Raw genomic sequence first — 14717 nt, 5'->3', positions numbered from 1 at the left:
ATATAGAATAATAAATGGTTTCCTTCTGTATTTAAGGATGCATTCGTGTTTCATGCTTTAAAGCAAAGACAAATTCTTTCTCATAATTACGTATTAAAACAAGTAAACAAGTATGTACACGTACTATATTGTGTATCGCAAGAACTCGATATCCCGAACGAGCAACCTCTTGCCAACGTGGCAGCATTGAACACCATGCAGACTGTCAAGTTAACAGGAAATCACGGACAAGATGGTCATGTAAGAAACGTATGAATTATGCTTGTGGCACGGCTATTTAGCTATGAGGGAACCTTCACTAGCGAAGAACGCCGTACAGTAAACACCGACATCGGCCGTACTTACAAGGTTCAAAGATTCGAATCATTACAATCATTTGGGCAAATGTATGTAACAAAATATGACGTCAATTATAGTTTATTACGACATCTATAGGATAACCGAACGTGCGAGTAGTCTCAATTATACAAAGAATTCGGGGTTTGGAGATTTTCACCAGTTCAGGATTCTGCCCAAGCTCACTGCCAACCATTTGTTTATTGCAACTTAACACTGGCCGACAGATGCACGGGTTTTGCCAAGTTTCGAGGGAAAATCTTCAGCCATCTTTGAAAGGCGAGCTTGATTTATGGAAGTAGACTCCAGGAGCGCTGGTTCACATGTCAGAAACCGGTTCTTTACGAGGGTCGCTAAGAATCGAGCACATCCTTGTGTCACGAACTATGAATCGAGTTGAACCCGAAATGCTTTGGAATATGTCCGCGCACAGTGAACAAAGGAAATGGAATGCAAACTATCTCCGAAGAATCTGAATAACCAGACATAGCGCTGGCTTCCTCGTAATTGTGATTTATTGAGATTAACCTATTTAAATAAATAAATTCGCATCGAAAACATCATGGCGAACAAGACAACTCGCAGAATGTTCCAGAAAATTTAACACAATCTTCGTAAAGTAAATAAAGAAACAATTCGGAAATCGTAGGACGAAGTGTTTGCTAAATACGCATTGGGCAACTAGAGTGGCTAGCAAATTAAATTTTCTTGGATTTAATCGAGAGATAGTATTCGTTTAGTCATTATCTCTTGCGGAAATGATGTTATTATTTCGCGACCGGGGTCGCCAAAACAATTTTCCGTACATTTTTATGGCTGGTGTTATGGCTCTCGAAGGAGCTAGATTTCCAGTGAATCGAACATTTATTCATCCGTCTGCGCTCAATTTGGGATTCCCGAACACGTCGGTCGATCGAGCAAGTCCGTATACTAATGATCACGTGACGTGCCGTCTCGTAAATCAAGCCCACTGCGTTCCCTTCGGGCCCGGATCAGTGAATCAAGCGCACGTTGAATGAATCTAGACTGGTTTAAATTGACATTTCTAAGACTTCTTGGAAAATCGAAGGTGACGCGAAGAAATGTACACCAGTCGGTCATTTTCAATATGGGTCATTTTGGCCATAAATGTCAGACATCGGTGCGATTTAATCGACTTAACATAACGAGCCGGTCAAGCAAATCTTAAATACCGGACTTATGATAAAAACGCAGAAGTTGTTTAGTAATCATTACACGAAATTCTAATCTGACGGCGAAACATTTCGCTTAAATGTCGATTTAATTGAACAGCCTTTGTTTAGTAATGCTATGTAATACTACTTTTAATAACTGTGAAGAAAACAACATGATACTAACAGCGATGTGAGTTTTTGATGACGTCATCAAACACGTAATTATTTTGTTTAAAAAAAACATGAACTTGTTATTATTATCATTGAAATGTTGTTTTGATAACACCATTAAAGGTATTTTCTTGTGTCAAACAGTTCAACATACCGGAGGGGAAAATTGTAGGCCGCGGAATAGGGTTATATGGTTATATAAACGGAACGTTATTGACAAAATATGTTACTGGATATCAATTTATTTTCCTGTGTTGTGGTTAACATGTCCGTAGGCAGAATAAGTGTATATGTGAAATCGCGCATATAGAGTATATATCTATTATATGTATCGTTTGTTTACACTTTTTCAATCATCAGCAGGTACTTATGTATGGCAGGATTGTTTTGACGTAAAATCAAATGTATTTCTCTAATAATGGCATTTATCATTGAGCATTCCATCTCTATAAACCAAACGTGTAAATACGACTTCTTATTCATGACTCAATGCGCAATTTATGTTTCTTCTATGCCACAGAAGCGCATCCAGTCTTAGGTTTCAATTTTATAGTGATAGCTTTTCACAAGCATCTATAAAACACGAAAACACAATCAAGAGAACATTGATTGGGAGTCAATTACCTCAAATTTTATAACAGCATACATTTATTGTTTTATTGCTAGAAGTCCCAAAGGGACACAGTGACCCGGATTGATTTCAGTAATATTTATGATATTTTAGGTAAGCGAAGGTGAAAACCGATGCTATAATTAATGTGGTTTAATGGTTTCCTTAAGTGACTATGTTTTGATGCTTCAGGCAGAGACACATCTGTAAAATAAACATAGTTAACAACGCACGCATGCTGTGAACCCATTTAGGCCTAGTGAACTCCCCCATCCTTCTAAATTGGATCAATTTATTTCCAAAATTAGGGATGTCTAGTATATTTATTTCTATATTTACAATATTTGTTACAGAAATTCCTTTAAGCAAGCAGCGCAGACCCTGATGAGACACCGCATCATGCGGCGTCTCATCTGGGTCTACGCTGTTTGCCAAGGCCTTTTTCTAGACGCTAGGCATATGGATTAAGAAAAGATTAGAAGAAGTACAAGTATTATTATATTATTATCTAATATTTATATATCTATCGGTATAGTCAAGATCGTTAAACTTAGTGTATTCGCACATTCACACCAACTGATATCTATGATTCCGAACCAAAAATACACTAAAACAATTTCGACAAAGCGTTCTATAAAAGACTTATTGACATACGATTCCGAAAATATATGATAGAGTATTCCAACACATTATCCCCTACTTATTATCCATCTTCTTAAAGTCAACCGACTTCGTCACCCCTCGTAGGTACTTGAATATCAGAAGGCGCTCGATGGCCTGCACTATTACGTAATCATACATACACATGTGCCGCGATCTGGGAAAACGGGGTTTAATAAATGTGCGTTAAGTGTAATCCCAGAGAAGCATGTTCAGTCCGCACAGGCTAATCAGGGACGACACTTTCCGCCTAAATATTAAACCCCCTTTCCAGAGAGCACGGTCCATATGTTTTTCATAAATCTCCGCTTGAAACCATTATAATCAACGAAGTCGGCGTTATATCAGGGGCCGAAATCAGATTATTTTAATTAACAATTTAAATCATTACTAGATCACGTGATATCTTCATTAAAGGTGCGGACCCGGGGCATTGCACTGAGTTGGCGGAAATAGAGTGAGTTATATCCCAGAATTACAAGTCAGTGTCTTCATTTAACTGTGGTAATCAAGCCTGCTCGAACCACTTAGCTTGAAATGAAATATCCAGGTGCCAAATGCACAGGACTTTATTCTGTAATTTCACCCATGATCAAATTCTGCGTCTTTCGGTCCCTGATCGCGGATCGGTAGTGTTGCGGCGTGGCCAATATTGATGCCTACATCACTAAGCAAGATTTATGTCTTTAATTAAAACCCTTTAGACAATTACCAATCGCTGTGCTCTAGCGCAGGGTATCGCACGTCGCAAACAGTAGGGTAGTAAATTTCATATAACAATAACGCCTTCGTGACATTTCCGAGAGGGTTGTATTTAATTGCCAACGGCCCCGGGGTGAAATGTTCGCCGTACTCCGCTTTTTAGAAACGCCGAATTAAGAAGAGGCCAACTACCTTGACGCAGAAAACGGTGTCATTTGCAATGTGTTTGAAGACCGAATTCAATGCTGCCAGTTTGAATAGATTCGGTATTAGAACCTGGATGCTTTATGGCCAATCAAAGCGACCTTTGCCGTGAATTATGATGGTTTATGGTTTGGTCGTGCGATGGGCACGAATCACAAATACCCGATCAAGTGCTGGAACTTAGAGGCTCTCTAGTAATTACTAATTATTGTCACCAGAAGAGGAAATATTTAAAAGCTCATACAAACACTTCTTAAGCAGGCCATGTGTTTGCAGTAGTCTGTTAAGTACATATTTGGACATAAAATCACAGCAAACAGTCTGATCAGCTTCTTTGATCGTCTGCTGCCTGCGATGTCCACGTACTATTTCACAGTAACATGGTCGTGTTGAACACGTTGGAACTCGTATTCAATCTTTTAAATCCTGTTTATACAAATTATATATAAATGTTGAACTTACCCGTTGTAACTATGACAAATGTGACTTAACTTTTTTCAATTTATATTTTTGATATGACATCATCACAAACGAGTTTTACACTAGCAATTTTAGCGATTATCAAATACTTCTCTATTTAACTGGATTAAAATATAAAATTTTAATTTAAAAGAACTATCGCATAATTAAATTGGCTTAAATAGAAGAACAGTTCACTGGCAACAGTTGTCACAGTTATTCATTGAAGCAGTTTCTCAATCTAGATTGAATTTGAAAACAAACAAATTGCAAAAAAAATAGTCTTGGCAATTATATACTACACATCATGTATCTGCTGCTTTTTCATTAACCCATTTATGCCCAGTGGACTCTCCCACCCTTCTAAATTGTATCAATTTATTTCCAAAAGTAGAGGTGTCTGGTATATTTATTTCTATATTTAGAATATTTCTTACAGAAATTTCTTTAAGCAAACAGCGCAGACCCAGATGAGACGCCGCATTATGCGGCGTCTCATCTGGGTCTACGCTGTTTGCAATGTCCTTTTTTTCAGGACGCTAGGCATAAATGGGTTAAATAGGTGTTTCAAGTTTAAGATAATCTTTCGATTATGCAACCTTTACATAGGGGATAAGAAGTAGATACGCGAAACTTGATAACAAGATAACATAATACATTATTTAAATAATACCTCTGAAGCCTACAAATTGTGTATTATAACAATCGCTTTTATATGTAAAAATAAATAAAAATGTCTCGGTCAGTAACATAATTATGCAGCGGACAACATAGAAATATTAATACTTCCGGAATGACGAAAGCAAGTCTATAAAAAAACAAGGCTTCGCAACATTATTGTAGCGCTCCTAGCGAGAGGAATCGTGAACAACACATTCAAGAGATACGCATGTCATGCTGCTATGACTTAAACTTATTTAAATGTTTATCAAAAGCTATTAGATTCTTAATAAAAAAGTGTGACATCACACATGGCTTGACCACCCCCTCCCCTTCCACCCCCTGTCACAAACTGTTACACTTTCTTACCCTCCCCTCCCCCTCCCCCTGGAGCACGTACTTTATGGACGGCCTCTTCGACTGTTAGTCTGAGTATTGCTGTAAACTAATTCTTATAATCTTATATGAACACACACACACACATTTATATAATTATATATATATGTATTTCAATATAAATTAAAATAAAAGTTAAGAAGGACATGTGTCGAAAAATGAGAAATATTTAATTCTGACATCGAAAATGTCTGAATAGTCGAATTCGCCAGCATGTATATCATGCATGTACGATGTGAATCTAAATTCAGTTAAACGGTTCATTTTAAATTTCCTGCAACGATATGTATTCATACGACACACGAACACTAACTCTGATCCTAATAAAAAGACGAATGCTTCGGTTATTGTATGAAAATATGTACGAAAAATCTTCGTCAAAATCCGCTCGGGGCGCTAATTTGTCTTCGCTGCATTTTATGAAATTCGTCTCCAATGTATATTTTGTATTGCCTATTTTGTGTTATTGTAACATATTTTATCAATATATGTCAATGTAACACATATAAAAAATCGTACAAACTCGCTTTAAGATGACTCGTGGCAATTATAAAAGGAGCATGTGTAGTAAACATTTGTGCAATAATTTTGTAGAATGCAATATATAATATTTCTCTTAATGGGAAAGTATGATCTATTTAATACTTATAGATAGATCTCTGGTGTGTACACAACGAAGCTTCACTACATAGAAAGCAAATAAACACTTTTCTTTATGGGTGTCGAGGGACTCCATGTTAACGAAAAACAAATACTTTTATTATTTTTCGAGTATTTTACTTGCTCATAATATTTTATCTATTGAAAGCTTGATTCACTACTTTCAAGAGCATGTTTACACATATAATTGATGATAATTGCTCAATGATGTATTTTATACTATATGTTTGATGTTTTTTCTCTTTACTAAGATGCCGAGTGTTACCACATTTGAGCATCCAAAAAAGGTAAAGATCAAGTAAAATAAACCTTGGTAATATCATATGTACAAGTAAAGTTAAGTTAAAACCTATTCATACCAGATCCATTGTATCGAAAGCATAAGGCTTATTGAAACGAATCGTTTCATGGGACTATAACCAGTACTTTGTGTCTTTGGAGGAGCGTGGACACAAGGAGGTAACGGGTTCGATCTCCAAGAGGAGCGTTCTTTCGACCCCCCTCCATCAACCAAGTACTGGTTAAAGTCCGAGGAAACGGACTCGAGAGCGTTTTAATATGGACATGTTCGAACAGGAAGCACATCAATCAGCCCAACGGAACGACCCGAGAACCATGTACAACATTACAAAACAGCTAACGGGACGCATGGGAAGTTGGAAATGTTCCCTTCGTCAATCTGTGAGTCCCTTCACGTAGAACAGTTAGGGATGAGTGCGGTGAGAGAGCTTTTTGAAGTTTACAACAGTGTTGTTGGTCTGCACAATCGGAGATATACATTATTCCGTCATAAAAGCAAATAAATACTTAATGCAGTACTTGTGTAATTCATATAGATGTTGTTGCGGGGTTCCAGTGTCAAATTTCGTCAAATGGTCGATTGTAACGTTTCCATAAGTTATCCAATCGACCTGCTGCTGGCTACTTTTTTCCTTTTTTAAATTCTATTTTTGATTTTTTACTGGAGCTTTTAAAATTTAATGTTTACATTTATCAATATAAAGCATTTAATGACAAACTTCAAAACATGCCAAAATCTGTGAGAAGGCCCCTTTAAGCTCCCGTTTCACAAAGCACGGCCAGTATATTGGCACTATCTCGGTCAATATTATTCTTTTGCTGGGGCCTAACGCTGGTTCGATGTTTAAGAATTTCAACAGCAATTGAACGTTTTCACTTTTGTATTTCAGTGGAGTTTACATGTAGGTTGGTTATAGTTGTTTGTTCATGTGATTAAGTGAAATATGCGCTATGATATATTATGTGCGATAGTTAAATAATACGTCGCATCAAACTCATATCCGTTGATCAACGCATGAACCTATGTCGAGTTAATGCCTATTGGCAGATATGGACAACTTGATTATACTTGTACGTGTCAAAATACGATAAAGAAACAAGTACAGTCTCTTGTGATATTGGATTTGACTCAAAATAGTTTCCCCACTTCATTTGTCGTATATCTCTATACAATAAACAGAGCACACACACACATGGAATTCCATCCGTTGTTGATATTAACCCATTTAGGCCTAGTGAACTCTCCCATCCTTCTAAATTGGATCAATTAATCTCCAAAATTAGGGATGTCTAGTGCAGTTGTATATTTATTTCTATATTTAGAATATTTCTTACAGAAATTCCTTTAAGCAAACAGCGCAGACTCTGATGAGACGCCGCGCCGACTTAAACATTGTAATATCAATATCTAAATATGTTTTAAACCCAACGGTCTGAATATGAAACCAAATACTAGTATATGACAGGAAAAATTAACAATTATCAAGAGAGTAATTATTATAACGATCAGCAAGTCTTCGATTTCAAGTGACCAATAGTATATACACGTTTTGGAACAAACAACGTAAACCCATATTATCAATTGTTTGATTTTCCACGTGGACAGCTAGAAGTGTTCCACGTGATAACATGATGACATGCCATTAGACATATCATTTCACGCTTAATTTTCCACGTGGACAGCTAGAAGTGTTTCCACGTGATTACATGATGACATGCAATCAGACATAGCATAACACGTTGAATTTTAATAGTAATTTCCAATTTGAAATCCTTTCTAGTAAATCAAACTGAATCACGATGGCACAGCATTAACAGAACCTCCGGTCAGTGCGGTCACATCCATTAATTAAAACTGCGGAACACACGGGCCGCCACACATAACGTCAATGACCGTTTTGACAGACAATTTCGCTTTTAGCACCCATATGCATTGTACTAATGCGTTTAATGAATTTCACGTGGGGCAAACTGCCTCGCTGGTCAGTTTTCTGGATTTATGGACCAATAAAAATGTCCCTGTATGACCACTTGGCCTGAAAGCCTTTTACCACATTTTGGTTACATTGATGCATAGATGGCATGGTCACGGTATCCCCCAGATGAACGTTGCACTAGACATTTTATGTTTTGATGATTATTCTAAAACGCGCTTAGTTTTCTTGTTTTTGGTATAATGTGATTAACGTGTTGTTGTTGTTTTTTCTCATATTCTTTTCCTAGTGTAAATGAAGCCTGATTGGTGGTATTTTTCGTTTGCGTGCCAAATCTGTTGTGAATGTATTAAGAAACACGTAGACGCTATAAAACCAGACAGAAAATCCAAACTTGGCGCAAAAACGCAACTCTAGTGCTTATATTGGAGATTGAAATAATCATTTTAGCGTAACATACCACCAATCATACATATGCATTGGTACTTACTACACGTTTACATCATAGAGTCAAAAAGGGCCAATGCAACTCGTACCCATTGCCTATTCAAATATCTTTCACGTGCGTGATATCCGTGGTGAAGGCATACGACCGCGTGCGTGATTATTAAAATATTCTGACAAAGCAAATGAAACGTCAAGTACGTTTGGCATATATTGTAATGGCCTAAATGAACACGAATATCCTTTACATCTCTATATTATATACACTTTAAATTGTTTACCTTAATTAAGATATGAATAAAAAAATGGGTGACAATAGCAAGCAACAGACAAAAAAAGCAAAACATCTATTTTTCATGATCACGACTTAAACTCAATAATTTATATTCTTCTTTGTTTATTTGACCTTTAATAACGCGTATTTGATGTCAAACACGCAATCGATTCATACTGTGCATTGTTGTATGGAAGAGGAGCGGCATATTGTTTATGCACAAAAATACAAAACGGTTGAAAAAAAGTTTAACACAAATCTCTAACTATTGCAGTTTCCGTCAATCCCATAAGTCTTTTATAAAAGGCCATAACATTATTATACTTACTTATACATGCATCTTGTCCCATGGATATCGCTTTTAAATTGAGTCAGTTTACTATATGGGTATTGCTGTGTTGAAATATGGACCTTTAGCAGGACAAATGCATCACTTTTAAAGGGACCGTCAACCGCGATTGACGAAAAAGAAAAGTTCTAAAATACCGTATTTTTTACAATTATTAGTCTATATTGATTAAAATATCATGACTGGTATATTACATAACTTGAACAATTTTCATATTTTCGGTATATTCGGTTATGAAATTTCGCGATATGAAATCGAATGTACATCGCGAAAATAGGTTACATAACGATATACACACTACAAATAACGCAAGTAGATTGATCATTTTATTTAAAAAATATATACAATTCACTACGCATGTACAATTTGCATTCCTTGGTTTACCACGTGACGATGATGATCAATTTACTTGCGTTATTTACAGGTAACTGGTAGTTACCTGGTAGACATACTCAGTAGATTTTATTATTGAATATACTGAAAATATGGAAACTTAACAGCTTTTTCAAGTAATGTTATATACCAGTCGTGATATTTTTATCAATATAAACTAATAATTGTAAAAAAAAAATACGGTATTTGAGAATTTTTCTTTTTTGGTAAATCGCGATTGACGGTCCGTTTAAAAGTCTGAGACATAACACGTAACTTGCATTTTAATAATGTTAATAATTCTTGATATTTATGTTCATATAAACATATAAACAGTTCACTTTACAAACAAAATATAAACCTGTACGGGAATGTTGAATCACGGATGGCTTCAATAATAATTATACAAAAAAATCGTATTGTCAGATATAAAATACGAAAATATGTAACAACTGCAAAGTGTAACTCATTTAATATAATTTTAAAGTATTGAATACACACTATACTTAACTGTATCTTAAATATAGTTTTTCTTTGGGATGCGGGTTACACTCTGATTATTTTTAGATAATTAGCATGTACAATATCTACAATAAAAATGCAATTAACTTTGTTGTTATTTGTCTTTCTCAATTTTAAAATACAATTTAATTTGTGTAGAGCTGTGCATGCAACATAAATAATATAAAATGTGTAAATAAATATTCTTACTAACGCCCCTAGTTACGACGATTGCCAAAATATTTAAATAAATAACATGAAGCAATAAAAAAAACGTATCCCTTTTCAAGGCGATCATTTGCAATAAAATGAAACCTGACCGGAAGACAGGCGTTGGTATTTTGCCGCGTGCTCCGACGCAGGAACAAGTTAATCGATCAAAACCGAGACAGTTTTGTCATAAAACTGACCTCTGCTGAGCCGAGTCAATCAAGTCGGCCGGGGGCATTCATCTTTTGCAAAGATAAAATAATGAATTTACTGGCATATCCTTTATATATGTTTATCGGGATCAGATTTTAAACAAAATTGCATGTAATGAACTTCACTTGATTGCATTAGTCTGTTCACGTTTTGCTGCTGTTACTGCTTTAACAACAAATCGTAAAAGAAACAACAAAAACAACAACTACTAGTACTACTTCTACTACAACTACTACTACTACTACTACTACTACTACTACTACTACTACTACTACTACTACTACTACTACTACTACTACTACTACTACTACTACTACTACTACTATTACAACTACTACTACTACTACTACTACTACTACTACTACTACTACTACTACTACTACTACTACTACTACTACTACTACTACTACTACTACTACTACTACTACTACTACTACTACTACTACTACTACTACTACTACTACTACTACTACTACTACTACTACTACTACTACTACTACTACTACTACTACTACTACTACTACTACTACTACTACTACTACTACTACTACTAGTAGTAGTAGTAGTACTACTACTACGACTACTACTACCTTTACTACTACAACCACTATAAGTATAATCAATACTTCTACTGCTTGTACTTTTTCTTAGATCGCCAACAATTCCTACTTCTTCCTCATCGTCTTTTCCTACGTCTGTTACAACTACTACTTCATTGAAATTAACGGTGGTAAAAGTAAAGTAAAACAAGAACAGGTCGATGGACGTATGTATTCAGTTTAATTACTAACTGGTCATTTCTATCAATGGCGTACGTGCATTTTCGTCATAATAGTTGTAATAAATGCAGCAAAATAAAAAAGACATCATTACAAAAAACATTACACGAGCACATAACTTAAATAATTGTATAGTCTGAAAAAAAAGTCACAAATAATAATACAGGTACCCGCGAATGGACAAATCATCAGCGCAAATAAGCTCAAAGGACACTCATATCTGAATAAATACATATTCAGTTTCAATTTTACACTGCGCCATATATTCAACTGCAAATGAACATCATATATTTTCGCGACGACGTAGAAAATGGACATATTTGGCTTGTATCTGACGGGTAGCAACGTCGAGTACCCTCTAATTAAATGATTTACACGTCTACCGGGGTCATAAACACATCAAACTGGCGGACAAACGATATCCGTCTTATTATTTCACATTCCATAGGCCACAAGCATATATCAAGCCATAGATGACTGAGAGAAGCGCCGTTGACACGATGTTTTTCAATCTATCGGTGGATTGAATAGGCAACAGTTTTATTGCCCACTTCAACACTGAAGCAGGTCCGAGGGTGGTACTAAACGAGCCATTATTTGCAGTAAGAATAAGACTTACAGAGACACATAATTTATGCGATGATGACATAAAATCTGCGAAATTAACAATGACACTTTAATGGTCGAAGATGAAATAAAACCGCCCGTTGCGCGTCTGTCGAGATTCGTGTCTGTGAATATATAAGACGTCATGGGCATGTTTACACGAAGACTAATCGACAAGTGGGGGTACATTTTACATTTTTAAATTAAATTGATGCTCTTCACAGTATGCATTTTATTCATTTCTTAACCCATTCATGCCTAGTAAACTCTCCCATCCTTCTACATTGGATCAATTTATTTCCAAAATTAGGGGTGTCTGGTATACTTTTTTCTATATTTAGAATATTTCTTACAGAAGTTCCTTCAAGCAAACAGCGCAGACCCAGATGAGACGCCGCATTATGCGGCGTCTTATCTGGGTCTACGCTGTTTGCAATGTCCTTTTTTCAGGACGCTAGGCATAAATGGGTTAATTCAAATTGTGTAAACAAATCTTTACTTGTTAAACATGGATGATATGGCGTATCGTCTTCATGTTTATAATATTACTTAAGATATCATAAATATGTATCATCTAGTAACTATTTAGTAAAGATATGTTTGCTCTTATCAAAAAAAGTATTGATGCTTTTCTCTTCTACAGTTGAAAGTCGTTCATATTGGTTCGCAATGATGACAGTGATAACGGTTGTCCAACCAATGTATACGTTTATACTTCTGATAGTACAATGCGGTGGAAACTAAATAATTACATGGGCCGTGCTCTGTGAGGGGGGTAAACTGTATGTGCGTAAGCTGTAGCTGGGCTGAATGCCTACTGTATTTTGTTGTTCTGTACAAGTTATCGAATTTTGTTTTGGAACAAAATTAACACTACGGTTCGATATTATTTTTCATCGTAAATGCATAGCGACCTAATTTTCGAGATATTAAACTAACTTACAACTATAAGTTCATCTGCATTATCAGGAGAAAACCTATGGCGAACTGAACATTTCCTAGCATGCAGAAACACGTGTGTGTTTTTTTTTGTTGCAGTCAGACGACCGACTAGTACTAAAACGACAGTGCGTGCCAATCTGATATTGTTGGATTATGAAACGAAAAATCCACACACGCGTTTCTAATTTCCAAGCAAACGGACGATTCATGCCAACATTGTCACATGCGTCTATGCATAAGTTCAGATCATCTTTGAATGATACCTTAAATGCCTATAAGCCATAAACATAAAAACAAGCATTTTGTGTCTATTAAAATCTATGTGACCATACCACATCAAGCGTTTAAATTTTGGCTATTGCTTTAAGGAACACTGATTTTTGATAGGTTAAAAAATACGAAATATGTTGCGAAAGGTTCGTAGATATTTGGGTTTTTATGTTACTTTAATCTATGTAACAGCAGTAAATTATTAGGCAAAACTCCTCTAAATGAACAGACACCCTGCTATTCCGTTGATATTTTTATGAAAAAAGTGTTATATATTGCATCTACGACAAACACCATGGAAACTTGTTTATGGACTTATTAACAACTACACATCTGCCCCATAGTGTATCGGTGACAACAAACTATCAAATATGCGAAAAAACGACAATCGGCTGGGTTTGATATCAGAATATGTATTGTTAATATCACACGATATCAGTTTGTGTTTTGTAATATTATGTTACACTTATTTGAAAAGCAAAAAATCGTGCTACGAGTTCCTTTTAAAATGGAGATCTTCTTAATATTCGACTTCAAGGAATAATCTCACGTTTTGTCTGTTAACGATTATATAGAGGCTGTTTGTTGGATTCTGTGGAATATCGATTTTAATGAGTGATCATAGAATATTTATTTGTATATAATCACGAGTGAATTAAAATCGATATTCCACCGTATTCAACCATTTTAAATGCTTTTTTTCACCGTTTATTTACAGTGTAAAAGAGTTAAGCTTGAGAATTTCACTGGAATAATGGCGTCATTTCGTAAAAACAAAACAGTGAACTAGTGGTTTTTCGGTTTAAATCCTTGTTATTTCTCTATAAAACACAGGAAAGCATAAAGTAAATAAGCGCAAACCGGAGGTCCTGATTCAAAGGTAACAAAGACCGTCAGCTTGGACAATCGCCGGACATGGTTGAGTGCATGATTGTAAAAAAATAAAAATAAAGACTTTCAACGAAAGTTCATGGCCTAACGTTTGCAGAAATGTTTGGAAATAAGTCGCACAGTAGCTTTGTCATGGTTAAAATTAACATAACACATTTAAAACTTAATGAAGAACAAAGACATACATTATTTTTTCATGCAGTACATTGAAAAATATAACCAGTTGTTGCCAAATCGCGCGAAATGTGATGCACTTATGTAAAGGAGCCCATACACCAAGCACGTTCTTAGACAGTACGACCACGTTCTGAAGAAAATGCAGAACGGGATGTGAACTTGCTTGAACGTGTAGTTTTGGTCAGAAAAAATATACAACATGATTGAATGACGTTCATACACATTTCGCGCAACGTGCAGCTCGTTCCTATCCCGTCCTATCCCGTTGTCAGTCCGTCTTTATCCAGTTAAAATCGGGTCAATTTTCCGATTGTCCCCGTTGGTATACCGTTTCCTGTCAGACCTAGCCCGTCCTCAGCCAGTTCGATCACGTTCGTACGCAGTTCTTCTTTATTCGTTGTGCAGTGGTAACTCGTTCAAAG

The sequence above is a fragment of the Dreissena polymorpha genome, chromosome 15 (genome assembly GCF_020536995.1).
Source record: "Dreissena polymorpha isolate Duluth1 chromosome 15, UMN_Dpol_1.0, whole genome shotgun sequence".
Classification (NCBI taxonomy): Eukaryota; Metazoa; Mollusca; class Bivalvia; order Myida; family Dreissenidae; genus Dreissena; species Dreissena polymorpha.
The sequence above is the reverse complement of the archived record's forward strand: the minus strand, read 5'-3'. Positions refer to the sequence as shown.